At 39.9% G+C, this 27757-nt stretch overlaps 1 protein-coding gene across 1 annotated transcript in view; it reads right to left on the bottom strand.

Moving 5' to 3' along the window:
* Positions 1-3288: 3288 nt before the first annotated feature.
* LOC126462080 (beta-1,4-galactosyltransferase 7-like) overlaps positions 3289-27757 on the bottom strand; it is an 82792-nt gene continuing 58323 nt past the window's right edge. Inside the window, exon 5 of the mRNA XM_050096048.1 lies at positions 3289-3324. The gene's annotated coding sequence lies outside the window, so the exon portion shown is untranslated. The remainder of the gene's footprint in view (positions 3325-27757) is intronic.

Below are 27757 nucleotides of genomic sequence, written 5' to 3'. Positions count from 1 at the left end.
AAAGTTGCAGAACCGCAACCCGGTTATTACGATGCAGTCACAGCGACATACCTTAAGGGGACCTGGACGTGTACGGGCTGCATTTTTATGCCTCGCTCTCAGTGCACATTACTCTTGATCTACAATGGAGAGGTAGTTGTGGTTTTTTTTACCAACAGTGAATGACATCAACTCAAGCTGTAAAAGGAAATTTATTCAGATATCTGTTATAGTTTAAGAATTACAGTATTTTGCCTAACAGATGTTTTTATAATACACATTCCCATTCTGGTACCATTTTCTGGTCCACCATCAGTCTAATAGTATTCAAACTGTGGCAGGCTGCTGACAACATTCATAGGAACACATTATGCCTCTCGTGTTGTAGTTTGGAGTGTATATGAGGAAATAGAAAAACCCTTTTTATACCACATTACTTTTGCTTTTCTTTTGCTTGTGCCTTTTTTCCCGCAGACGCAGGGTTGGCACGGTTAATCGGATGTGGCAATGTTAGTTTAAGGGATGGCCAGATACCCTTCCTGCCGCCAACCCGGGAAGGAATTAGTGTACCCCAACTGTCTGCGACGAGTGTAACCCATTGAATAGTGCAAAAGTGTGCAGATGTCCGCGAGCCGTGTAACTGAGGCGGAACGTGGGGATCAGCCCGGTATTCACCTAGGGGATGTGGAAAACGGCCTAAAAACCACATCCAGGCTGGCCGGCACACCGGCCCTCGTCGTTAACCCACCGGGCGGATTCGATCCGGGTCCGGCGCGCCAACCCGAGTCCAGGAAGCAGAGCGTTAGCGCTCTCGGCTAACCTGGCCGGCCTATTATACCACATTACTATTTTGTCTAAAAATACCGCTAAAATTATATACAGAATGACAAACGTAGATTATTTCTGCGATGTATTAGGCATAATACAAAGATACCATCACATTCTTCACTTGAGAGAAACTTGGTGAACATGGATAAAACCATTGTGAAGTTATATGTACGTAATGTTCTGAAAATGTGGTGTCGAGAACATGAAAAAAGAATGTTCAGAGTGTTTTTGACTCACCGTATGCCTCGTTCAGAACTTTCCACTAACATAATCTTGCTGGCCAACTGCTTGTTTATCCTCTGTAGAGACTTCTTGAGGAGCTTTTTCCTTACTCTCGACTCTTTAGTGGTGGCTTCCACAGCCCTTTCAGCTTCAACTGCTCGCTGATGATCTTTGGCAGTCACAGCAGCTGCCATATTATTTACTGTCAGGATGCGTAATTTGTCCATTAATTTTGTCCTGCTGATTGCACCATCATTGAAACAGATGACAGCATCCATCACACCCATTTTGAGTACTGTCCTTCCAACAAACACTGTTTTTGATACTCGCTGCCACACGCAGCTGTTGAAACTCTCATTAGGGTTTTGTGTACGGCCATGTAGACATTTGTGTTGTTTGAGACTTTCCCGGCGCTGCATCTGTCTGATAGGTTCCCGGGAATTACACCGGATAATATTGTAGAAACCGCGCAATATTTCAGCGAGACAACTGCCCGCCATCTTCAGATGCACCTGAAATATTGTGCGGTTTCTACAATATTATCCGGCGTAATTCCCGGGAACCTATCAAGCATGTAGACATTTGCTAAGTAATTTTCTATCTGCAAGGTCCCTGTATATTTGCTTTATTGTGGCAGTCAAGAAATTTTTATGGTGCTATTCCTTGCCTGTCACATTAGCGTGGCTGGTTGGCAGACATTTGTTCAAAGGGCGTTTAAGACCAAATCAACAACTAAAAAGTAGATAAATTTTTTTTTTTTTTGAAACGGGATAAAATTGGCTTTCAGATTTTTTCTTGATGATTTGGTTTGATTTGTACTTGGCCTCGGCTAAAACTCGGCGACAGTCGGTAGTGTGTTGAGATCGTTATCAAGTTACGAAGACGACGTTACACAAAATAACAGTGCTGACCCGAAATGTCGACGTGTGTGAGATATTTACCTCACCAAGAATCGTAATTAATCGTTCGTAATCGATGTTTAACTGGTTAATGACGAAATATTAATGATAAAACCAATACAGTCACATCCACAACAAATTCCCTACAAGCTGGTCGTAATTTCAAGTATCTAAGAGATCGTAACAGCGGGCTTGTTATTCGAGTCAAAGATTCTGCACAAGCGCCGAGCGCAACAGTCAAATATTATCGCTGCACGTAATTATTACTCGGGAGTTTCATGTCAATAATTTGATAGAATTTTAAATCACAAATGCACGACTTGGCATGAGAGGGTGTTTTAGAGCGGAATATCAGCCACTTCCTAACCGAGCCTTGAGAAAAAAACTTTCTCAGGTGTTGGGGGGGGGGGGGGGGGGAGGGGGGGGGGAGGGGGGGGATTTAAATTATATGCTTCGGACCTGACCTATCACTGAAGTTCCATAAACCACTGGCTATTATGAATGAAAATTGTCTACCAGTGTTCGTTGCCTAAATCACTGTCTGAGTAATGTTTAGTTCAATTATCTAGTTACAAATTCACTTTATTCTAGTAGGTAAAAGTCCTCCGTTCGAATTCTAATGACGTGATATTTGAAGTCAGAAGTATTACTGCGTCATAATAGATCGCAATTATCCAATCTCAAAAAAATCTAAGCGCGCCTACAAGTACGAGCATTCAAATATATGACCTGCTTCGTCTAACTCGTAACGTAGTGACAGTGCATTGAATTATACTTAGTCATTACTCACGATTCCCAAAGAGTACTCACACGGAGTATTCTTTGGGATCGTTGGTTCTACTTTGCGAATGTTAATTTATGCTAATTTTGCGATTTATTATGATTTTGATTTTAATTTTACTGAAATTTAATCTTTCTTTCGTAGATTGCTAAATTGTCAAGTCTTATATTCCTGATTTAATTACTTGTTATTGTCCTAATAATAGTGATAAATGGAACTTCGTTCACTTATTCACTTTTCTGGGAATTTGGGACTTGTGGGGAGGGGGGGGAGAATCTTTGGGGTATTGGGAGCTAATTTTTGATTTTTATTTCTCGTCCGAGGAAGTGGCATTACAGATGGAGACACAAAATTTTTTTCGAAAAGTTCAGTCATTTCACTTCCAGGTCCCCTAAACGCCCGCAGTTGAGAAGTGCCACCCATGACAGCAAGGAGCATGCCGGGTGGTGTGAGTTAGTCGGCCGTAAAAGGTGGGCCCTTCGGCCACGGCGCGCGGCGTGGCGGCAGCGTGCCCCCTGTCTCCATCCATTGTCTGATCACCGCCACCGTGTAAACACGGATTAGCGGGCCTTTCAGACTGAGTTCAAATTCTGCGCAGCTGGGCAACCACAAGCACTAACACAAACAAAATAACTATTATTAATTCTACAGCTATGTCCTTAACTAAGCAACATATTCACTTAATTAGCATACTTATGGAAACTATGCGACTACCTATTTATCAGTGAAATTAAAAGTGTAACTTCTCCCCGTAAATGAAAGTTATGTAGTTAAAGGTAGAAAAATGCACCTTTCTTCTTCTACCTTGTTGGCGCCTATCTTTATTCAGACGTTATTGTGTAGGCACCCATATAGAACACGCGTTAAAATCCCATTAGTATAATTCCTAACCTAAGCTGTTCTGCAAAAGGGTGAACTCTTCCTGGAATTACAATCGAATCTAAACACTGGTCTACAGTTTCTTCTCGCAGGCTGCGTCTCCTCACAATACTGCATACTCCGCCCACTTACGATAGAGAAAAATCGCATTTTTATTACACATGATAAATGCCAATGCTCCCTGGCACCACACTACACAAAACAAAACAAAATCTCCACTCTCCAGATATGAATCAAATCAAAATCGAACGTCCTAGGAACGCACTACGGGAGCAGACGTCCTCAACACACAACACAATGAAAACCTACGGTCTAGGGAAGTTCCTATTCGCTGTGGACACAACAGTTTCATCAGCATTAGGTACAGGAATCAGATAGTTCACCTTGAAAGAAATTTGCTAAAACTTCTAAACTCGTGTTTGTATGTGTCTGGTTGATATCTGAGAAACTTGTAAAACTTATCTTGATACTAAAATGCGTAAATCTCAGTGCAGGGCAACAGAACTGGTTTAAATTCTGAACGAAAGTATGTAAAACAAACGCTACACGATGCGAAATGCAGGTTAGCCAGTACATCAAACAATTCGCCTGCGGGAGAGCAATCCGTTTACAATAGAATTTACATACGCTCTCTGCAAAAAAAAAAAAAAAAAAAAAAAAAAAAAAAAAAAAAAAAAAAAAAAAAAACTTTTTCTTAATCTTGTAAACAATCACTATAACAGAATTGTTATTGTAATTACAGAGCAAATTAAGACAAAAATTAACGCATCTGACTATGTGATAATCCTGCTTGAAAATTCACAAGATAGCACTAAATCTTTTGATGCTGTTAAGCCCCAGAGCTGATATTGATACTGATATTTTCACAAAAACACTCTGACAATCACTGTACCCTACAATGTGCATGAATCTTGATGGCAATTAAAATTCATTGGCTTACCTGTACACACGAAACGCTCGTCTGTCCTGCAAGCCGTTACTATGAAGATAATAATGAAACTGTCAAGAATCAAATTTTATTTATCGTACTTGCGATGTACAGTGCGAGACGACATCTAATCACTCTTCATAAAAATGCTTCAACACACAACTCGCAATGTGCTGTGCGAGAGTACAAAACATATTCTAAAGGTAAAGACTGAAAAATGAGGAACTAAACTTAACGACTGATAAAGTAGAACAAAAACTCCAAGTCTAACTATGCTTTAGTAGCAACAATACGCCCTTTCAAAAATTTCTCACAACTAGACAAGTTAGCAAAAATATTTCTCAGTAATTTCCCTGTGTACAATTACTTTCCTTGACACTTATTTCAATTATAAGACAATTCCATGTGCTCCACTATACAATTTCTAACAGTAAACTTTAATCATACACAATGCTGTAGCAATAAGAAACTAAATAATTACGTATATATATATATATATATATATATATATATATATATATATATATATATGGCCAGATACCCTTCCTGCCGCCAACCCGGGAAGGAATTAGTGTACCCCAACTGTCTGCGACGAGTGTAACCCATTGAATATATATATATATATATATATATATATATATATATATATATATATATATATAAAATAGATTAACTTAGAAAACTTCCCTTTTGACATCCTTGCATTCATATCATTTCAGTTCCACAAAACTTTTCCTTAGAATAAATTAATATAAAATCCTTTGTAAATAATGCTGCCTCCACTGCATGGCAGCCAACGTCCATCCTTCTCGAAGCAAGTAAATTGTCAGACTGTGACAGACACTGACTTCTACTCTGACACAGTAAAACTAACCTCTCTTACAAGGATTTGTGGTCTGAGGAACAGACTTAAAAAGAATATGGTTATATCGAAAATACGGAGGTTGAGTACATTTATCATATTCACAGTTTCATTCACATTTATGGCCACAACTACCTGAAAATTGTCGTGGAAACTAAAACACCCTCCTTTCATTACCCCTCCTCCTATTAAACATGAATTTTTCAGAGTGGTTTCTGCTGATACGATAGCAGGAAGTACTTAAAAAACGCTCCAAAAGAAACAATCACAAAAGTATGGTACAACATTTGTGGCTACAAATATCTGAGGTGAATGACAATGTATAAAAAGTATCAGTGAATAGTACAAAGTGATAATACTGTGGTACATAAACTGAAATACAAGTAACAGTACATACATGCAAACAACTATACAAAGCTTCCAGTAATAAGTCACTTTACATGTTTGTCATGATACAGAAGACATGGCTTAACAAGAAGCTTGCTTTGGTAAAGCAGTAATCTAGTTTACTCAAATATAGTGGCATTCATACATCCAATGTTTACAATAACATACAAAGCATTACAAAGTCATTACAATTAACTGTACCAATGATTAAAAGAAACCGGTAAAGACAAGTAAAAATTCCTGTCAATTCAAAGAAAGTAGGAAAGATACACAAATTTCATACAAAATGGTACAAAACTTTGCAAATCAGTTATAATTGTCTGTTCAAATGTTTAAGAAAATGTTATGAAGACAAGTGAACATTCCTGTTCAGTTCAAATAAAGCTAGAAAGATACATTTACAGTATAGTACATAGATGCTTAGAATTGTCTGTTCAAAGTTATTGAGAAAACGTATGAGAACAATGTCACACAATGGGAGAAAAATATCACAGCAAAATGCTACATGCATCTCTGTTTTTTACATACACGCTTATCACAGTTGCACCAGCATGGTAGCATGAGCACATTTCTGTGGCAGGCTCAGGAAGCCTAGTACTTTTCCTTCAGTTTCTCCACTGACAACCTACAGTACTCAAAATTAGTATGTTATCCATGCAGACTCAGGGAGGATGAAGTGTCCGCTGATAACACAAAATTTGAAGAGCCTATCCATACAGACTCAGGGAAATAAATGTCTTGTCACAACCCCACTGACAACCCAGAATTTGAAGGGCTAGAATCATTGTAGGATTCACATAACGTGCATGTTTCCATTAGTCCATCTTTCATGAGCTGAGACACTGTGTGACAATCAGCTTAGTGCCACAGGAAATTGCATGAAGTGTTGTGTGTGCTTGTAAACAAATATCATCTCCCATTTATGTCCAGAATACAAGAAACAAATTTACGAAGGAATTAGATAACTAGTTACATATATCGTAATACCATAATGAATAGTTCTGAGAAACATATAATTCAATGTGATAGCGGCTTATTCAAAATTGTTATCTAATATATATCTAATAGAAATGTCTATCTTATAGCCTGGGTATCATATGAATTGAATGTAAGACTTGCTACAGCTGACCATCATTTTGGTATTAATTGTCAATCCTGAATATGTATCTCCATCTCAAAGTACCTCACATAAATGAAGACTTGGATCCAGTTTCTTAAGTTACATACATTTATCTGTTGGGCCAGAATGGTAACTACACATACCTCACACACAACAACATCAGCAATAAGTTTGGTGACAAGCAAAATAGCTCATTACGGCATATACACTCTTACAATAAAAAGTTTATTAGAGTACATTTAATGTCAGTCATGCACCGTTTAACATCTTATGCTATTGCAGCAAAAATCTTAGGTATAACATGATCAAGCATTTGTAAGATTAATTGGAATCATTATAACTACAAAACTGTTGTCCTTCCTGGTGATGGAAGAGTAACATGTTAATTACATTTTCATTAACAAGCTGCATGTTCCTGAAAATTCAAAGATCAGGTGTCAATCACAAAGTAGCTCCTATTATATGCTGAATAAACTCCTCTTAAAGACATACACACAGAGCACAGTCCTGAAAGAAAATGTTCATGTTAAATGTAATTTGGTTCTTGTTAGCGCTGCTACACAGTGTACCTGTAAAGTTAATGTTAAACCACATATATCATTACAGAGACAAAATCTTCCTCTACCTCTCATTGGCTACCAGAAATAACAATCCATAAAAGCATCAACATACATCATCACTACTGAAGTAACATCATCATCTACTCCTCATTGGCTTCCTGAAATATCTATTCTCAAAAACATCTCTTCACTTACATATACATAATAGTTCAATAATATTATTCCTTCTATACTGCTCAGAATAATTGACAGATTCAGTATTACAAAATATCAACACCTTTCCATAACACAAATACAGCTACTTCATAAGCACATCGTTTCTTACCTCTTGATCTCAGTATTGTTTTAACATAAATGTCATACTTTATCCTTCCTCTATCATTCTTTATAATGTGTCAAGTTTCTCACAATATACATATTCAGCTAGAATTTGCCAATTCATGTCTCTGTATCAGCAGTAGTCAAAAGCTGAGGACTTCTAGCTCCATATTATTATTTTCAAACATCTCAAAACGGCACATCGTTTCTTACCTCGGCATTAATAAAGGAGACCTCTGAAACATCATTCAAAAATTACCAAGAATTCGTAGTAAATTACAGTTATCACCAGTTATGAAAACAATTTCTTGCTGTAGGAGTTCAACCAGTCTCAAAACTTTCTTCAGTATGCTTACACTATGATAGTAGGACAGAGTCCATTACGCTTATTAACTAAACAGCATAGTAGAAGAAAGAAATAGTAAAACCCAGCTCAAGGAGGCATCAGTCGCCACCTGATGTACCTATTATAGAGAGATAGAGCCTTTACTAGTTTACTCATTAAATACCTTGACATTAGATACATGAGGAACAAATTGCGATTTACATCTCCTCTGTGTTTCCACTTCCACAGCTTTTTCATGAACAACGCGAACTACGGTCGCAGGTTCGAATCCTGCCTCGGGCATGGATGTGTGTCATGTCCTTAGGTTAGTTAGGTTTAAGTAGTTTTAAGTTCTAGGGGACTGATGACCACAGCAGTTGAGTCCCATAGTGCTCAGAGCCATTTTTGAACAACGCGAAGCATCCGAAATGGTTCATTGTTTAGAAGAAAGAAATTATGATTAAGCGATTTTCCCTTGTGAGAAAGTTGTTGAGATTTCACCTAGACCTTTTGGCCTATATATAACTGTTTGATATTTACATGTCATAGTAATTTCTTCATGTTTCCAGCGGCTCTATTAATGTTAGCTAAGGCTAAGTTAATCACTTCGTGACGTAGGCGTCTCTTTTTGGGTAATGGTATCATTTCTCTGACTCGTTTAGGTGGCTGCTTATTCTTTAACACCAGAAGAGGGTGCAAAGATGTAGAATCATTTGTTAACTCATTCAGTACATTCTGAAACGAATGAAGGTGTCTACCCCAAACATTGTGTTTGCAATGACAATACATTCTGCAGAGTACCCAAGCTCTTTCATTACATGTTCACAAGGATTTGAAGATGCATGATACAAGGAGATAAAGGCAGGTTTAATTTTCCTACGGCATAATGTGTGCAACCAGTGCTGGGATTGGAAATTAGGTCTGTTGTCAGATATTACCTTGTCTATGTGACCAATTTCTTTCAAAAAGTGGTTAACAAAAGCTGCAGGTACAGGTTTTGCTGTTACTCTACGCAGTGGTGTAAATGACACAACCTTCTGCTGCCGCAAAAACAAAAGAGTAACCGCTGTTTTTTCTGGGAAGGGGTCTGAATAAAACTACAGCTATTAGTTGTCCTAATTTACTAGGGATTGTGGGAAACAGTGGAGCAGAGTGAGGCATAGTAGGAGGTTTTGCCTTTTGTCATAGTTTACACTTTGAAAGTGCCGTACGAATTCTTTTCTCCATATTGTGAAAATATCATGTATCACCTAACTTGTTAAAACATTTCTGGGTCCGAAATTGGCCGTAACTAAGGTGTTCGAATCACACAAGTTTGTTCACTAAGTCATCAGGAGTATGTACCACCCATAAATCACTATTAGGACTCCTACGTTTGAAAAGAATACTATCCGTATCAGATAACATTGTTGCACAGCTAAATTGTCCTTGTCATTTCATTTCTCTTTGGTTTGCCTCCATACAGGACGCTTATCTTGTTCCTTGGCGATGTCAGGAAGAGTTAATGAAATGTAATCCTCCAATGCAACCTCCTGAATGTAGAAGACACTGAAGTCATTTTCCTAACAATCTTCTTCTGTTGCTTTAATAAGACCAACAGGCGAACAACACAAAGTATCAGCTACTATGTTTTGTGTTCCCGAGATGTAAACGATGGTAAAATTGAACATCTGCGAAGTTAGGGCCAACACTTAATACGGTCATGATTTAACTTAGCCATCATCAGCAACTGAAGGCACAACTTGGTGTGCCTGCTATACAAGAAGTAACAGAATTTATCAAAAGCTCAAACCACAGCCAACGCCTCCATTTCGGTCACAGAATAATTACGTTCTTACTTTAATAAAACGTGACTGGTAACTGCAATATTCCTTGGAACAATGACAGCATTGTCTTCAAATTCCTGAAAGATGTGCACATCAAGTCCAAACTTTGAGCTAACAGTAGAAATACAAAAGTCACATCACAGATCTGGATGACATAGTACAGATGTCATAAGAAGTGCATCCTTGAAACTATGAAACTTCTCCTGAGCTACCTCGTCCCAGTGCCCCACAATATTCTCACCAGAACGCTTACAACCTGGGAGTAGTCACATTTTTTACATTAGTGAAACGATGGTAGAAATTAATGAGCCTTAAGAACCCTCTGAGTTGACGTTTAGTTGTAGGTACAGGCATTTTTGCAATAACTTCCATCTTTTCTGGATCAGGTCGAATTGCTTCATTAGATATGATATGACCAAGAAATTTAATTTGAGATTTGCCAAATTGTGACTTTTCCAAATGAACTGTGATGCCAAACATTGCAAACACTTGTAGCAATGAATTAAGAACATTGTTATGATCTCACCATGACTTTTTTGCAATGAGGATATCACCAACATAGGTGGTAATTCTTTCCTTCAAGTGTTCAGGGAGAATGGGATAAAGGCAGAAGACGAAATGTTAAGTCCAAAGGACAATTTACAAAACTGTTAACAGGTATGAAAGAACAGAAAAGCTGTATATTTCCTATAAGCAGTGTGCAACAGAATTTGCCAAAAGATGGAGCTCAGATCTAATGTAGATAACACCTCAACAACAAGAAACTTCTGTAACAATTTCTCCAATGTCTGAGGACCATCTGTTTCAGAAAGAATAATGGTATTGATTTGTCCAGAACCTAACACCAAACATATTGATCCATTTCTTTTTTCAGCAACATAAAGTGAATTGTTGTAGAAACTCATGGCAGATTCAGTGATGTATTGAGCTGTGATGGATTGGATCTCATTCCTTACTCTTTTTCTGCATACCAGTGGAACTGTATAAGGTGGTACAAAAAGCTTCTTATGTTCTTTGACTCTAAATTCATGCAGAAAATTTCGAGTTTGTTGACAAAGATTTCAGAATGTGAGTGTAAGACATCGAAGAACTATTGCCTATTTACTTCAAAAGTGTCCTCTACGCTATCTACTTACTCATATATAATTTAAGAGATATCGCAAGATTGTTGCATCTCCTGAAAAATATTCGATTTTTGAGCAATAGCTTCAGTGGAAGATCGTGCTTCTGATGATGAAAAAAATTTCTAACAGTTGGTGCCATCTTCCTTCTTCGAAATTCAATCCTCGAACAGCAAACAAACTTGCCACCGACTTCAGCCTTTGCCTTAGCGTCATTAAAGTTTAGAATAGCCTTGTAATCAGTCAATAAATCAATACCTAGTATAGTTTGTGCTGTAAGAAGGGGTACGATTAAAAAGTTAGCAGAGAGTTGATGACCTTGGCAACTGAAATCCAAATGTGAAAGGTTTCCTAACCTCTACAGTTTTTCCAGTAATCAGACCCTTAATTCTTATTTGTTGCAACATAAATGTTGGACAAACAATTAATTCTTGACATTAAATGAAAGCTGCCTCACTAATAGCATAAATAGGATTACCTGAGTCTGATACCGCTGATACGGAACCTTTTCCAACAGAAACTGTGCCAGCAGTGGTGGATGTGGGGAGAGAGATGGCGGAGTTTTGAAATTTGTCATGAACTGCTATATTTATATATGATGATATCAAGGTAAATACATTGTTAGTTCTCTATTAATATCTTTCATTTGCTAACTATCCCTATCAGTAGTTAGTGCCTTCCATAGTTTGAATCTTTTATTTAGCTGGCAGTAGTGGCGCTCGCTGTATTGCAGTAGCTTGAGCAGCGAAGATTTTTGTGAGGTAAGTGATTTGTGAAAGGTATAGTTTAATGTTAGTCAGGGCCATTCTCTTGTAGGGAATTTTGAAAGTCAGATTGCGTTGCGCTAACAAAATATTGTGTGTCAGTTTAAGCACAGTCATGTACAATTGTTTAAAGGGGACGTTTCAACTGGTACCATAGGATGGATTAACATGTTCTAATTCTCTACCTTCTCTTCCAACAAGGCATATCTAATATCATCAAACTGGACAAAATTTATTCGTTTCTCCTCTGAATCCATGTGACTAAATGTTTTTCCTAAGAGAGCGTCACCAAAAATCACAACCATATCATTAGTTATATTCCCTACTGCTTGTGGATGTAATCTGTTTCTCATTCACTATCATCATCATCTGACCAAGGCATGTAATTAGTTACCCAGTCAAAAACACTGATTTGTCTTAAGTTTAGTGCTTGTTCTTCAACAGGATTATGATCGGTTTCACCTAACATCCATTTCTCATTTTGAGTAATAACAGGCTCACACTGTTCATTAATGGGTTCATAATGTATTATCTCTACGGCTGAATGAAAGTATTTTCTGTATCGACAAACGAGACGTTTGCTGCACGTGTCATCAGTTGTCCCTGAGATGGGCCGCCACATCTAAGGTTATCGTGAGGATCATGTCGTCTAATCTCAGCTACGTCGTTCAGCACCAAAGTTTCCACGACTGCGCCTCTCCTGATTATTTATTTGGTAATAACTGTTACGATCACATGAACTATCTCGTGTTTGGCAGTAATGATACTCTCGTCATCTAAAATCAGTGTTCTCAGATTCCCGATTTGAATTAAAGTTTCATCAGTTATTTCTTTCATTATGCTGATGTCTGGTAGAATCATCAGTATTCTTCGATTCCTGAAAGCACAACCTCTGCTCCTACCTTTGAAATTGCCGCGACTGTTAGACTGTTCACTGGAATGCCAGTTGTATGAATGATTGTTATCACGGCTATTAGCAAACTGATTATTCTGTTCATGACTGTTGTTACGATTTTCAGAATGTCCTTCATCATATCTGTTTCCCCGTGACAGGAAATTTTGCCTGTTGCCGTCTCTGTATTTGTTTCGCGAGTAAAATTCTTCACTAACCTCGAGTTTTTGCAATACATTTTGAAAAGCCTCAATGTCATCCTTACAGGGTGGTGACAAAGTGTCGCAAACGCGTCCGCCAAACAGATTCTTATTAATTGAGAGGGACTGTGCGGATTCGATATGAAGAGATTCTTGCTGAAAACATTCTGCTGGGAGGGAAAAGTATAGCTGCTCAAAATTCGTTAGCATAATGATACTGTAGCACTAAAAGACCTAAGTCGAACAAGGCCCCGGGAGTACACAACGTTCCAGTAGAACTACTCCTCGGGAGAGCCAGCCATGACAAAACTCTTTCATCTGGTGAACAAGATGTATGGGAAAGGCGAAATACGCTCGACTTCAAGAAAAATGTAATAATTCCAATCCCAAAAAGGAGATGTTGACAGGTCTGAAAATTACTGAACTGTCGGTTTAGTAAGTCACGGTTGCAAAATACTGACACGAATTCTTTACAGACGATCAGTTTGGATTCCGTAGAAATGTTGGAACACGCGGGGCAATACTGACCCTACAACTTATCTTAGAAGACAGGCTAAGGAAATGCAAACCTACGTTTCTAGGATTTGTAGACTTAGAGATAGCTTTTGACAATGTTGACTGGAATACTCTTTCTCAAATTCTGAAGGTGGCAGGGGTAAACTACAGGGAGCGAAAGGCTATTTACAATTTGTACAGAAACCGGATGGCAGTCGTAGGAGTCGAGTGGTTGAGAAGGGAGTGAGACAGGGTTGAAGCCTATTCCCGATGTTATTCAATCTGTATATTGACCAGGTAGTAAAGGAAACTAAAGAAAAATTCGTAGTAGGAACTAAAATCCACGGGGAAAAAACAAAAACTTTGAGGTTTGCTGACGGCACTGAAATTCTCTCGGAGACAGCAAAGGACCTGGACGAGAAGCTGAACGAAATGGACAGTGTCTTGAAAGGAGGATATAAGATGAACATCAACAAAAACAAAACGACGATAATGGAATGTAGTCGAATTAAATCAGGTCATGCCGAGGGAAATGAGACACTTACAGCCACAGGCGCCAACTCCATGGGGCCTGAGGGAGCCCAAACCCCCTCAAAAATTCGTTGGGGGAGGGGGGGGCGGGCAGAGCCCTCTCCCCACCCCTAATAATTTAAGAAAATTATTAGTTATATTATCCTCTGTAAAATCAGTAAATTATGTTGGAATTTTTTTTTCCTTGTTTGACGATAGTTACCTTTTAAAATACATTCAGTAATGAGTTAAAACAAATAATTATTATAGTGGCAAGCAGGTGTTGTGAATCATGACAGTGTTACTGTGCTGCGGGCACACTTAGAATTTGTCCCAGTGCGCGAACCTTAGGGGAAAAGCCTGGTGCTGGCGTACCAGCGCTGTGGCCGCGGCGACATCAAAAGGACTGCAGCAGAAGCGCCTGGAACCCTTCGCCTCACTTCGCCTTGACACTTCGAGACATTACGACGCCGCGGCTATATAAAGCCCATCCTGCTGTCGCAGTCACTTAGTGTGGATAGTTTCGTTCAGTGCATGCTGCAGACGTGTTCAGTGTTCCAACTTTAGTGTCTAGTGGACTATTCTTATGACTGTATTTTATTCGTTTACTTTTAGTCTTTTGGTATGTTGTGAATTAAGTTTGCAATGGATAAATTTGTTACCAAAAAGGCGCGCTTGGAAGTTGATGATACTGCAAGTCAATCTCGAACAATTATTGTGTTGTCAGTTGCTTCGTCGTCTTCATGCGAGAACCGTTCACAGCCGAAACCTGGACAATCCGGTTAGGGAAGATCATTTCAGAAGTCTTGGTTGATCAAATATACATGGCTATAATATGAAGCATCTACCGAAAAAGTTGTTTGCAAAACGTGCAAAGAGTCAGATTCTAAAAATCTATTACAATTTTCTGCAAAAAAAGAAGATGCACTTACTTCCGTAGGGTTCTCTAACTGGAAAGAGGCTTTGGAAAAATTCCGTCTTCATAAAATACGTATACGCATAAAGGAAGTTTTTTGAATCTAAATTCTATTACTAACCGATGTGTGGCCTCCCAATTGAATGAACAGTTAGATAGTGATATGAAGAAAGGCCGTTTAAGCTCTTGAGACAATTTTTACTACCGTGCAATTTGTATGCCGACAAGGACTAGCAATTAGAGGGCACGAAGATGTAAACTCGATTTTTTTTCATTTATTGGAACTCCGAAAGAATGACATACCTGAGTTTAAAGATTGCTTAGAGTGCTCAGGATATAAGTGGACGTCCCACTACATTCAAAACGAGATCATTGATCTACTTGGAAAGTCTGTGTTGAGAAAGGTATTGGCTTCAATCAAGACGACTGAACACTTTTCTATTATGGTTGACAAAACAAGTCATTCTTCGATTCACGAACAAGTGTCATTTTGTATTCGTACTGTCGATGATTCCTTAATCATAACGAAGACTTTATTGGCTTATACGAGACCCCCAACTTTGAATCACAAACTCTGTTTAGCATTTTAAAAGACATTTTTGCTCGTCTTGATTTGTCGATGGATAACTTATGGGTACAGTGCTATGATGGTGCCTCGAATATGAGAGGTAAGTTCAAAGGCTGAAAATGTTAGTTTTAGATAAACAACCAAAAGCACGTTACGTGCACTGCACTGCTCACAGTTTAGACTTGGCAGTTGTAGAGAGTATCCGCTCTCTTACGTCTGTGAGGGATATTATGGCTTTAGCCAAGGACTTAATAAAGACCGGAAGGAAATCCAACAAAAGGATGGGACTTTTCACAAGCATTCGCAGTGAGAGCGGCAACGACCAAGCTAGTCTACGACCCCTTTGTTCGATTCGATGGACTATGCGAGCCTTTAGTATCTTGAGAATATTGAAAAACTTCCAGAGTTTTTTGAAACATTTTCTGCAGAGGACAAAACAGAGGCCGGTTACAAATGTGCAGGCTACCTTGAGTCAATGTACAATTCAAGACTTATTTCTTTTTATGTCTTTATTGCCATGTAATGAACCCAGTAGAGGATATCAATGAAAAACTTCAATGCCCTTATCAAAGGGTTGCTGATCTGGAAAAAATTTGAGGAAATAGTGTTTAAAAGAAAAACCTTCACAAGTTGATGATCCCTCGCTTCCTCGGAATCGAAGTATACCAAAGAAGTATGAAAACAACAAAGCCAGCTCACCGCACACTTTCAAAACATTGAAGTTTATGAAACGGTGCAATCTTGCATTACTGAGCGGCTTACTTCAACTGGACTCACACAGGTCATTGCAGTTGAACAAGAGTGCTTGCTTTTAGTAAACAGGGGTGAAACAAATCTGTAAAAATCAACTGAGTTTTTCAAAAACGACCTAGACATTGAGAGACTGCACTTACACTTGAATATGTTAGCCGATAGCGCTAATAAAAAAACAACTGGTCTTAATAAACGTGCGTGATGTAAGAAAGTACATTACACAAGAGTAGTGAAGTGCATTAAGCTTCTCCAAGTAGTTCCAATCACGACAGCAACAGCAGAACGGTCACTTAGCGCCCTTACACGTCTGAAGTCATATCTCCGATCGACAGTGGGACAGAAGCGATTGAACAACTTGGCTGTTCTTCATGCCCACTGAGATGTTTTGGATGAATTGGATATTCGACCAGTCATCAACGACTTCGTATTTAGCAATCCAGTCAGACGGTCGACATTTGCGCCTTTCTAAAGACACTCTAGCCCTAATAATGGCATTTAGAGCAATATTAAAAATCTTTATAAAATAGAGAATTAAATACATACATAATGTTAAATTTTCAGTACTGTATTACTATTTTACTATAGTACTGTATTAGTTATTTTCAAATACTTAAATATTTGTAGGGAATTACCCACTATTTACATACTTTTTTGACTGAAAGTATTAGGCATACTGTATTAACTTTATTAACTGAATTAAAGCATTAGCTTTGAGATATTGTTTTTATTTAATGAGCCCTGAGCTTTATTCAAAGTAAGCTTAAATTAGCTATTTCACTTATTAATCAAAGTGCTATTACTGTGCGACAGCAGTATTTTATGTTTTGTTCTTTTAATGATAGTTTAGGATTTATTTAATTATAATTTCAGTCTTTTCAGAGCTATATATTCACTGCTCTGTAATAGTCTATAAGCATGATTATTACTGTAAATTAAATTAGCATTTTACGAAAATACCGTGCGTGTTTATGTTTTGTTTCTTTTCTCAAAGCCAAAAATGTGTGTCAGGCTTGTCGAGTTTCCCGGAGTGTCAAGTCAAGAGTCCAGTTCTAGGGTTTATAATGTTGATCGTATGACTCTAAAATGCTTAAAAAAAACTTTAAAACTCACTATTTTTCATCTAAAATTTAGAAATTTTCTGGGACCAGATCCCTAGTATGCCCCACACCCTCCCCCCAATATTTTTCATAACTCGGAGCCTCCGCTTAGAGTGATAAATGTGTTTTGCTATTTGGGGAGCAAAATAACTGAAGGTGGTCGAAGTAGAGAGGATATAAATGCAGACTAGCTATGGGAAGGAAAGCGTTTCTGAAGGAGAGAAATTTAACATCGAGTATAGATTTAAGTGCCAGGAAGTCTATTCGGAAAGTATTTGTATGGAGTGTAGTCATGTATGGAAGTGAAACATGGACGATAAATAGTTTGGACAAGAAGAGAACAGAAGCTTTCGAAATGTGGTGCTACAGAAGAATGCTGAAGATTAGGTGGGCAGATCACATAACAAATGAGGAGGCAATGAACAGAATTGGAGAGAAAAGCATGGAGAGCTGCATCAAACCAGTCCGTGGACTGAAGACCACCACCACAACAACAACAACAACAACAAGTAAAACAATGATACTGTTTTTGACTGTGTCTTGTGTTGTCTCAGACCAGTATACTGACAAGAATGCGTGATAAAATTCACCTTCTGTTTGGAATTCTTGTGTGATTGCTCTCATACTTGAGCGATTGCTCTCATTCTTGTGGCTGGTTCAGGTTATAAATAGTCACACGTATATTCAAGATTGTGATCAATTGGCCATGAAGGTGGAAGACAATACTGGAATTGTTGCAGCCACTCTATGGTTGCACGTCATTGGGAGAATATCGAAAAACTTTAAACTTTCGAAATGTAAGATGCGTGTGAATTCCCAAGGGACCAAACAGATGAGGTCATCGGTCCCTAAACTTACACACTACTTAAACTAACTTATTCTAAGAACAACACACGCATTCCCATGCTCGAGGGAGGTCTAGAACCTCCGACGGGAGGGGCCGCGAAATCCGTGATATGGCGGCCATACCGCGCGGCTAACTGTAAGAAAATGTTTGTAATTGAATGAATCATTCTTCTGAGGGGGCACACTGTTTTGTGCTGCGTAACGCACTGCGTTCGCGTATCAGTTTACCAACGCGGCACAACTCGGAAAGTCGGTCAGAAGTGTGAATCTCGCTATCATCATGCCTGTGACGGATTTTCTGTTCAACGCACGATAATCTGTCATCCAGTTTATTTACATCTAACTTGTGCTGTTGATTAATGACCATTTTTCCCTGTTTACAACGTTGAAGACAAAGATGTTCTTCCGAGTCGGCAAAGGGAACAGGCTGTGTAACATCACAAACTTTGTCCACACTGGTAGACCGTTGGGTCACGGTTACAGAAAGATCGTGTACTTGTTTGGTAACTATATTTAACTGTTCTTTAGTAGCAGATTCTCTCTCTTAGCCTTAAGCGATGCACACTGCTCTTCAAGACTTTGTATCTGGATTTCAAACTGACAATCCTGTTGTTTTAACTGGCAAATCTCGGACGTTTCAGTGAGTTCGGCTTTTGACTTTAGGATGTTTATATTTTGTGTAGCCTGTTTAGTTTTCTCATTCAAATCATATAAAAGTTCCTCTCTAAACTTTTTATAATTCTCTTCCAGATTGCTCGCCAGTTTTCTGTCACGTTCTTATAAATTTCCATCTCATTCTTTATCATCTTCCTTAATGCTTTGAATCTCCGATAATACCTTCACGAATTTTTTGTCCTGTTCTTTCTTGTTTTGCTTAACGTCTTTAATTTCTAATATTATCTGCGAAAGATCGTTGTCGTTATCTTTAGCGCTACTACCGGAAGGAGTAGAGACTGACTCAGTTTGGACGATAGTTGTGGATGCAAAACCTGAATCTCTAACTACAGAATCTGACTGATGTGACGAATCACATTCTACAGACTCAGTTCCCAAAGCAGAATCCCCAGTTACACTTTCTTGTTTCTCGGTTGATACCGAAAAATTACCCTGATCAACCCTGTCGGGCATTGTCCTATCGGTCTCAGTTAAATCAACATTGTCAGAGGATCCCTGTGCAATTGGCCCTTTTCTGTCTACAAAATTACCAAAAGTTGCATCAGCTGCATCTCTGGCGTTTGACCTAGCTGTGGTAGCTCTTGAAATTTTAACTCAATTATAGTAACACATCATACAAGAAGGAAAACTCTCAAAAAATGATTCAAATGGCTCTGAGCACTATGGGACTTAACGTGTGAGGTCATGAATCCCCTAGAACTTAGAACTACTTAAACCTAACTAACCTAAGGACATCACACACATCCATGCCCGAGGCAGGATTCCAACCTGCGATCGTAGCGGTCGCTCGGTTCCAGACTGTAGCGCCTAGAACCGCTCGGCCACAACGGCCGGCAGAAAAACTCTCACACACGGAGATCAATACTACACAGGTAACTACTAATAACCACTTCCTACAAATGAAAACAGAAAAATAATTAAATTACAACAGAGCAAGTTAAGCTTCTGATTGTATCGCTGTACAGTAAAATGCCTATACTTATAATACTTCAAGGTTCAGTAAACAAGAATAATTTTACATGCGAGTACATCATTAGCAACAGGAAAGATCAGTGGCAAAATCACTTATTCTAGGCACAATTTAACTCTACAAACGAGTAAAATGAAACAACCTCAGTTGCGCTGCAGTCTGTAAAATACTGGTCACAATACAGTACCCAAAATTGCAGAAAACGCAGAGAAGTTCTATTCCTGCGAAAGCAAACTTCAATTGTACTCCAGAAAATTTATCTGTATTGTTGCCCGGTAATAAATATGCAAAACAAACAATGTTACTGTAAGGGTATACAGTGTGTAATCACTAATTGTTGCGTTACAGATCTTGAAAGTATTTCCTCACTCGAAGTCTATCATTGAAATTTTATTTGTGTTTGCAGAACTTCATCTGGCTGCAAAAGTCAGCAGACTATCGTGTAATTATGCATCCTCGCAGAAAAGGTCGCCAGGTGAAAGTTTTTGTTAAAGCTTGTAAACTCTTGTTTGTGCTTGGTTGGTATCTGAGAAATTAGTAAAACTTATCTTGATATTGAAACGCGTAAATCTCAGCCCACGGCAATAGAACTATGTTAAATTCTGAAAGAAAGTATGTGAAGCACACGTTACATGATGCGAAATCCAGGCTAGTAAGTACATCAAACAATTCGTTTGCGAGAGAGCAATAAGTTTTCAATGGAATTTACGTATGCTATCTGTCTGCAAAACAAAATGATTAAAACGTTGGCCCTGAATACGGTTAATCTTTATCATAATCTTGTAAACAATCACTATAACAGAAATGTTATTGTAATTACAGAGCAAATGAAGATAAAAATTAACGCATCTGTGTGATAAAACTGCTTGAAAATTCACAAGATAGCACTGAAATCTTTTGCTACTATTAAGCCCCAGAACTGATACTGATATTTTCACAAAAACACTTTGACGAACACTGTGCCCTACAATGCACATGAATATTGATGGTAATTAAATTCATTGACCTACCTGTGCTCACGAAACGCTCGTCTGTCCTACAACCCGCTACTATGAAGATAATGATGAAACTGTCAAGAATCATGTTTCATTTACCGTACTTGCGATGTGCAATGCAAGGCGGCATCTTATAACTTTTCAGAAAAATGCTTCTTCAGCATACAACTCGCGATGTGCATACGACTGTACAACACACATTCATAGAGGTAAAGACTGAACAATGCGGGACGACACTTAACGACTAATAAATGAGAACAAAGATTCCAAGTCTAACTATGCTTCATTAGCAGCAATACTCCCTGTCAAATTTCTCACAGCTAGATAAGTTAGCAAAAACCTTTCTCAATAATTTTCCTGTGTGCAATTACCTTTCTTGGCACTTATTTCAATTGTAAGTCAAATCGATGAGCTCCACTATAAAACTTCTAACGGAAAACTTTAACCATACACGGTTCTAGGCGCTACAGTCTGGAGCCGAGCGACCGCTACGCTCGCAGGTTCGAATCCTGCCTGGGCATGGATGTGTGTGATGTCCTTAGGTTAGTTAGCAGCCTGTGCCGATGTTTCTCAACCATTACTAAGATATGGACTAATGTACTGTCAAAGCCGTTCCTCTCCTGGTCTGTAACATCTACATTACCAAGTGCCTATTCCAGGAAGCGGAACCAGAACCAGCTGCAATCTGCCTATCTGTAGGCTTCCAGGGCAAACAAAGATATAATTTCCAATATTTCATATAAATAGTGGCCGAAAATGCTGACATGATCTACTCATTAAGAGAGATAATTTTATCTGAAACCCTAACCAGAGTGCGGGAAACACTACAGTTACAAACTGTTTATGCGCTATGTGATCAAAAGTATCCGGACACCCCCAAAAACATACTTTTTCATACTAGGTGCATTGTACTGCCAGCTACTGCCAGTTGCTCCATATCAGCGACCTCAGTAGTCATTAGACATCGTGAGATAGCAGAATGGGGCGCTCCGCGGAACTCACGGACTTCAACGTGGTTAGATCTTTGGGTGTCGTGTCATACGTCTGTATGCGAGATTTCCACACTCCTAAAGATCCCTAGGTCCAGTGTTTCCGATGTGATAATGAAGTGGAAATGTGGAGGGACACGTACAGCACAAAAACCTACAGGCCGCCCTCGTCTGTTGACTGACAGAGACCGCCGACAGTTGAAAAGGGTCGTAATATGTATCGGGGTCCACTGCAAGTACTATGATAGTTAGGCGGGAGGTGAGAAAACTTGGAGTTCATGGTCGAACGGCTTCTCATAAGCCACACATCACGCCGGTAAATGGCAAACGAATGCTCGCTTGGTGTAAGAAGGGTAAACATTGGACGATTGAACAGTGGAAAAACGTCGTGTGGAGTGACGAATCACGGTACACAATGTGGCGATCCGATGGCAGGGTATGTGTATGGCGAATGCCCGGTGAACATCTTCTGCCAGTGTGTGTAATGCCAGCATTAAATTCGGAGGCGGTGGTGTTATGGTGTGGTCGTGTTTTTCATGGAGGGGGCTTGCACACCTTATTGTTTTCCGTGGCACTATCACAGCACAAGCCTACATTGGTGTTTTAAGCACATTCTTGATTCCCACAGGCCAACATTGATGTTTTAAGCACCTTCCTACTTCCCACTGTTGAAGAGCAATTCGGAGATGGCGATTGCATCTTTCAACACGATCGGGCACCTGTTCATAAAGCACGGCCTGTGGCGGAGGGATTATACGACATTATCATCCCTGTCATGGACTGGCCTGCACAGAGTCCTGACCTGAATCCTATAGAACACCTTCGGGATGTTTGGAACGCCGACTTCGTGACAAGCCTCACCGACCGACATCGATACCTCTCCTCAGTGCCGCATTCCGTGAAGCATGGCCTGCCATTCCACAAGAAACCTTCCAGCACACGATTGAACGTATGCCTGCGAGAGTGGAAGCTGTCATCAATGCCAAGGGTGGTCCAACACCATATTGGATTCCAGCATTAGCGATGGAGGGCGCCACGAACTTGTAAGCCATTTTCAGCCAGGTGTCCGTATACTTTTGATCACGTAGTGTATGTTTTGAGGCAACGAACTCACTGCGCGCAAATATCCGGACGATTTTCGTCGAGTATATGAGAATGAGAACACTCAGTGACTCGCAGCAAATTTTACCAATAATTTCAAACCTTTTCGGAACATTTTCTCGTTGACAGCCCTCTCAGGATAACGTAGCGAAAAACATTATCACTTATTACATTTTCGCTGTTCGTGCAGTAAAACGTGAGCACCAGGAACGACACTTTAATTTATGACTTCTTTACAACTAATTTCATTCGCAACACATTTTGCAGACAGTATCCACAAAGAGCACAGAAAATGCCTGCGAAGTGATATCATTGCATGACACATAGTTTAGGAGTTATGATGTCAAAAACATTGAGATGCGTGGAAAACTAGCTCTTTTAGAGAAGGGAATTCATTCTTTAAAGAATCCGGCGTGGCGGGGGGAGCGGTGGGATTAATTATAAGACCAGAATTTATAAAGAATTTATTGAAGTTAACAATGTTAAAAGTGTTTTCTAAATTTACAAATGTTATGTATTCTCGTTTGTCTTTATTCAAGTTATCCTGTAAGATATATCGTAGGTTTTTTTCCTCACGTATTGTAAGATTTCTACCGAGCAAAACTAATCTTTCTTCATGTCACTATCCATCATTCGTTCCGTCCTTGTATAGATAGCCTGCGTTAGTATTTGTCAACCATGACTTGTTAAATTGATCGTTTCGAAGACTCGTACGTGTGAGCACCTGCCTCCTATGCAATTAGGATTATTACATTCTTCTTGATCTCTGAATGTGCTTCGCCTATCTTATACGAGGGTGAGTCAAATGAAAACCTTAAATATTTTTTAAATATTATTTATTGTGCAGAAGCTGTATCACTTTTCAACATAATCTGCCCCCCCCTCCCTGCTCAAAGCAAGTCCTCCGGCGCTTACAAAGTGCATAAATTCCTTTAGAAAAAAATTCTTTTGGTGGGCCGCGCAACCACTAATGCACCGCGTGGCGTACCTCTTCATCAGAACGGAACTTCTTTCCTCCCTTACGTCTCTGAGTGGTCCAAACATATGGAAATCACCTGAGGCAAGATCGGTGAGTATGGTGGATGAGGAAGACAATGTAGGTCTGTGATTGTTGTACGGGCAGTGTGGGGCCTTGTATTGCCATGTTGCAAAAGGACACCTGCTGACAGCAACCCACGTCGCTTTGATTTGACTGCAGGCCGCAGATAATTTTTTAGGAGATCTGTGTATGATGCACTGGTGACAGTCGTCCCTCTAGGCATGTAATGCTCCAAAATGACGCCTTTTTCGTCCCAAAAGAGAGTCAGCATAACCTTCCATGCTGACGGTTCTGTTCGAAACGTCTTTGGTTTTGGTGGAAGTGAACCCAGGTTTCGTGCTCAGTAACGATTCTTGCAAGGAAGCCATCACCTTCTCGTTCAAAGCGCCGAAGAAGTTCTTCACAAGCATCAACACGTAGTTCTCTCATTTCAGGAGTCAGCTGCCGTGGCACGCATCTTGGAGACACTTTGTGAAACTGGAGCACATCATGCACAATGTGGTGTGCTGACCCATAACTAATCTGTAAGCATGTTGCAGCGTCATTCAGTGTGATTCGGCGGTTTTCCTTCACTATGGCTTCAACTGCTGCAATATTCTGTGGAGTCACAACTCGTTGTGCCTGACCTGGACGAGGAGCATCTTCCACTGAAGTCACACCATTTGCGAACTTCCTACTCCATTCGTAGACTTGCTGCCGTGACAAACATGCATCACCGTACTGAACCTTCACTCGTCGATGAATTTCAATAGGTTTCACACCTTCACTACGCAAAAACCGAATAATAGAACTCTGTTCTTCCCTGGTGCAAGTCGCAAGTGGGACGGCCGTCTTTATACTGATACTGCGACGGTATGTGTGCTTCTGCGCTATGCTGACAACTACAGGCCATTCTGCAGGCTGTTCGTAGCACGCTTACCAACTTACAGGATAACGGCGCGAAATTTCGATTTGTTTATGCAAATTTAAGGTTTTCATTTGACTCACCCCTGTATATCCTGCATAGCAGATGGAACTGATTTCTCATAATTGAGCTCCCAAGGATCGTAACAATTCTGAGAGGGGTCACTTACTCCAGGTCCCTTGTCAACTTTTGTGCCATCACAAGACGTCACGCAGCCGCGCCACCGTGCGGTATGGATAGTCGAGTAATTCAGTTGCGGTGCTGCGCCACATCCATCGCGTCACAGCCGCCACCGCGAGTACCTTCTGGAGAAGGAGAAACGGAGGTGGAGTCTTGCTTTGGAAAGCGAGCCGGCAATAAGCAGCGGTCAGACACCAAGAGAGGAAAGGCACGTTGGATTTGACTGCATGCCGTGCCCGCCGTAGCGGCAACAACATCTAACAAGGGAACCTCCCCATCGCACCACCCTCAGATTTAGTTATATGTTGGTACAGTGGATAGGCCTTGAAAAACTGAACACAGATCAATCGAGAAAACAGGAAGAAGTTGTGTGGAACCATGAAAAAAATAAGCAAAATATACAAACTGAGTAGTCCATGTTTAAGATATGTAACATTATGGAGAGCACTGGCTCAGTAGCGCCGTGGTCTTGTGGTTAGCGTGAGCAGCTGCGGAACGAGAGGTCCTTGGTTCAAGTCTTCCCTCCAGTGAAAAGTTTAGTTTCTTTATTTTCCCAAAGTTGTTCGTTCATAGACGTCTCTGTTCACTGTAATAAGTTTAGTGCCCGTGTTTTGCGACCGCACCGGTAAACCGTGCGATTAGTAGACGAAAGGACGTGCCTCTCCAATGGGCTAGAGGTGCTTGGTTCGAATCTTCCCTCGAGCGAAAATTTTAATTTTTTGTTTTCAGACAATTATTATCTGTCCGCCCGTCCGTCCGATGCGATCACTTTTTTGGGAGTGATTATCACATCCACAAGAAAACCTAAATCGGGCAAGGTAGAAGAATCTCATTCGCCAAGTGCACAAGTTAGGCGGGTCGACAACATATGCCGTCACCAGTGTCGTATAGAATATAGCAGACGTGTTTTCCTGTGGAGGAATCGGTTGACCTATGACCTTGCGATCAAACTTTTTCGGTTCCCATTGGATAGGCACGGCCTTTCGTCTACTAATCGCACTGTTTAGCGGTGCGGTCGCAAAACACAGACACTAAACTTATTCCAGTGAACAGAGACGTCAATGAACAAACGAACAGATAATAATTGTCTGAAAATAAAAAATTAAACTTTTCACTCTAGGGAAGACTTGAACCAAGAACCTTCCGTTCCGCAGCTGCTCGCGCTAACCACGGGACCACGGCGCTCCTGCGCACATATTGTCCTTGATGTTGCTTATCTTGCGCATGGGCCACTCAGTTTGCATATCTTGTTTGTTTTTTTCATTCTTCCACACAACGTCTTCCTGTTTTCTCGATTGATCTGTGTTCAGTTTTTCAAGGTGTATCCACTGTGCCAACTTATAACTAAATCTGAGGGGGATGCGGTGGGGAGGTTCCCTTGTAAGTGCGCTGGCCGGACACTTGCCATACTGCGGTACGTTGGGGCTGGGCGCAGTTTCCTTCACAGCTAGGTGGCTGGTCGTTTCCGGAGCAGAACCTGGAGACAGCGAGTTTTCGTATGTGAGTGTGTTGTAAGGCGGGGCTGTTCTCTGCTGGTTGGATGTCTGCAAAGTATACTAGTTAGCGCGGGCTGCTGTATGTGCTGTGTGTAATTCAACCTGATCAGCACACACTATGTTACCACTTCTCTCTCTCTCTTAGGGGTATATAAATGACAAAAATGCCATGAAAATTGATCGAGATTCAGCGCAATCCTTAACGTGGAATTGACGTTACAGATAAATTTGAGAATATATGTATTCCTAAATTTTTCAGACGCCTGTTTGGTCGGCCACTTTCTCTTTGACGTCATCTGAGTTTCATTTACATTTCTGTAACCAACGTGCTCCTTATTTAGTGTGTGCTACCTTTTAAGTTATGAACTTGAATTTGCCCCTTTGTATTATGGTTTTAGTGCCTGATAAAAATTACTGACAGTTTATGAGCAAGTTAATGAGCCATTGTGTGAGATGAATTAGCCGGCCAGGGTGGCCGAGCGGTTCTAGGCGCTACAGTCTGAAATCGCGCGACCGCTACAGTCGCAGGTTCGAATCCTGCCTCGGGCATGGATGTGTGTGATGTCCTTAGGTTAGTTAGGTTTAAGTAGTTCTAAGTTCTAGGGGAGTGATGACCTCAGAAGTTAAGTCACATAGTGCTCAGAATCATTTGAACCATTTTTTTGTGAAATGAATTAATTCTTTACAGTGAACTTAATTTCAACTGATTTTAATTGCGAAGCTGCACTAGTGTTTCAAGTATTTTTTTTCAATGCAAGTGGTCTTTACGCTATTTCTTGGGCATCTTGTTGTTTTTGTAATTTTTTCTGTTCAGTTGCTACAGAGCTGACTCGTTATTTCATGTTGTACTCGTTCTTCTTTTGGAAGATGAAACTGTCGTAAAATATGCTTAAAATTGTACTGTAAATATGAGCAAAAAAATGCTGAGAGCTGAGCTCGTTTAAATAAAATAAAAATAATTTTAGCAAGGGGCAAGAATCACTCACAGCTCAACCCAGTCTTACCATTCCCTCCGGTGGTATTCTTTGTTATTATTCTGTGATTTACGGAGATTATTACGTATCCCGTAAGTCAAAAAAATATCGAAAGTGGGTTAATGAAACATAGAGAAAAGTTAACATGGGGGTTTTCATGCTTCATGTGTTGTACGTAGTCTCCCTCTACTTGAGTACAACGAACAGAACGTTTGTACAATCACGTGAAAATCTAAGAAAAATTTTTCATCGGGATGTTGTTCAATGCTCGCGTCAAATTGGCTCGAGTGGCGGTTGTTCGTCAAAGCATTGACCCTTTATGTGAATTTCTGCGCTACGTCGTTTTGTGAAAGGTTCG

Source organism: Schistocerca serialis, chromosome 1 (assembly GCF_023864345.2).
Source record: "Schistocerca serialis cubense isolate TAMUIC-IGC-003099 chromosome 1, iqSchSeri2.2, whole genome shotgun sequence".
Classification (NCBI taxonomy): domain Eukaryota; kingdom Metazoa; phylum Arthropoda; class Insecta; order Orthoptera; family Acrididae; genus Schistocerca; species Schistocerca serialis.
Note: the sequence above shows the minus strand (reverse complement) of the source record. Positions and strands in the feature narration are given on the sequence as shown.